The following is a 2,626-nucleotide window of genomic DNA, read 5'->3' as shown; positions in this document are numbered from 1 at the left end:
TTATCGATAATTCCCAATCATTCCGTGCGTAAAACCAGCGCGCGACCGGAGCGCGTCATGACTCTCCAGAGAACCGAACACTGACTGAAGCTCGCGCTGCTGATGCGCGCGCAGCTCCTGCCCACAGTGAACACGTGACTCCAGCGCGCGTTACATATTCATGAGATCCTCTTGTAATATGATCTGATTTCATCGGAATCATTTGGCATCTTAAATACAGTAAGTTTCACAGCTCCAGCAGACTCGTGATGAACACAAATCAAAAGTTATATATGTCAAATGTGTCAATGTAGTAAATATAAAATATAAGAGATAATTAATGGAAATATGTCATAACATGTATAAATGAGTTGAAAAGTAACAATAGTCCAGGAAAGTTTAGATGTTCAATATTTTCCACATGAAGTGTACAGTAAGTATCATTCATTTTCTATGACAATTCCATAACTTTTTTCAAGTTCACTTTTCCCCACCACTTTTTCACTTTAATTCGCTAAGTATCTTCTTCAAAAAGAGACCAGACGACTGTTGCTCCAAAGCATTGAAGATTTATGAGTTTAAGTTGGAAATTTCATTTTCAGGTCTGAGCTCAAAAAGTGAATAATACATGGATTAAAACTACTGCATAAATATCATTTAGTACCATAAAATCCCCTAAAAACACAAAATATAAAATAAATTAAAAAATTTGACCAACACGCCAATAGTACTAGAGGATTAAAATACACACTCTCTCTCTCACACACACACACACACATCTCACATGTAGTCTTATGTAATCTGTTGATATATATATATATATATATATATATATATATATATATATATATATATATATATATATATATGTGTGTGTGTGTGTGTGTGTGTGAGTGAGAAAGAGTGTGTGCGTGTGTGTGTGTGAGTACATGTGAGTGTGAATGTGTGTGTGTGTGTGTGTGTGTGTGTAAGAGTAAGTGAGAGTGAGTGAGCGAGTGTGTGTGTGTGTGTGTGAGAGTGAGTGAGTGAGTGTGTATGTGTGTGAGAGTGAGTGAGTGAGTGAGTGAGTGAGTGTGTATGTGTGTGAGAGTGAGTGAGTGAGTGAGTGAGTGAGTGAGTGAGTGTGTGTGTGTGTGTGTGAGTGTGTGTGTGTGTGTCTGTGCGTGTGTGTGAGTGTGTGTGAGAGTGAGTGAGTGAGTGAGTGAGTGAGTGAGAGAGAGAGTGTGTGTGTGTGTGTGTAGTGAATGGAGGTATTGATCAGAGAGCTGATCTCTCACCCTGCAGGACAATAGAGATCAGAGAAACATCAGTGTTTGACACACACTCGCTTTCTGTTCACACACACACACACACACACACACACACACACACAGAGGCTCAGCTCAGACTCGTTTAGTGCTTTCAGATCAACAGGACTGCAGATTTATCTCAGTGGAAATAAAAGATCATCAGAGGACTTCTCAGTCTTTTTACTTCAAAATTTCACATTTAATTCACTGTTTCTCGCCACTTGCAAAAAGTGAAATCGTTTTTTCCTCCGTCTAACAGCAGTAAATGTTCTTCCACAGTGTTTTTTCTTGCTTTCCAGTACAAATCAAAACATTTTTGAATCACTGTATTTACATTTACATGATTTTAATACGTTATCAATCACTCTGACATCAGAAGTCTGAAGATAAAAGCGAACCTCAGCATGTGTGTGTGTGTGTGCTCAGTTTAATCAGTTATTGATCAGAGAACACTGATTGATCACGTATATATCGCAGTCCAGGGTTCGATCTTTCTCAGCACAGAAAGAGAAGACGAGTTATGCTGAAATATAATATTTGCACTTGTGTTTGAGCACAGACGCGAGCGACAGCGGGACGAGGATCAATAGGGCCGGAGACATTAGCATTGTGTGGATATGCGTTGGATCATGGGAAAGGGACACAACACTCGGGCGCTTCGCTCTCATTGGTCAGATCCACGTCCAGGGTCAACCTCCATCTACAGCAACCTCTGACCTTTGACCTCTGGCTTGGACAGAATGACCTCTACTCCCCGCAAAAGCAGATATGATCGAATATGCAGAAGAGCGTTCATTATTAGAGCGGTTTGATTAGTCAGGAGCCGATATTCAACTTTGGCATGTAAATCGTATCATTATTTTATTTCAGTACATTATTTTAATACATCCAGTTAAATTAAATAATTAAATAGGAAATAGCGGAAATAAAATAAGGTTTAATTCTTAAATATTTTATTTAATTTAACATTTATTTTATTTCAAGTATATGAGAAAGTTATATATTATTTAATTATTATAAATATATATTTTATAATTATATATATTAATGAATAATATTAAATATTATTATTATTATTATATATATGATAATTCCTGTTATATATTATCTTAATATATTATCTTATTTTATAATTATATATATATATATATATATATATATAGTATACACAGTATATATATATAATAATAGATATAATTAAAAAATAAAATATGATATAATATATATATAATTATATTTAATATTATTAGTTATGAATATATTTTTTATATATTAATAATATATATAAATATAAATATATATAAACAAATAACAATAAATAATTATATATATTAATAAATTATATTATTATTAAATAT

The sequence above is a fragment of the Scardinius erythrophthalmus genome (genome assembly GCF_964197995.2).
Source record: "Scardinius erythrophthalmus genome assembly, chromosome: 24".
Taxonomy (NCBI): Eukaryota; Metazoa; Chordata; class Actinopteri; order Cypriniformes; family Leuciscidae; genus Scardinius; species Scardinius erythrophthalmus.
This window is presented reverse-complemented; position numbering follows the sequence as displayed.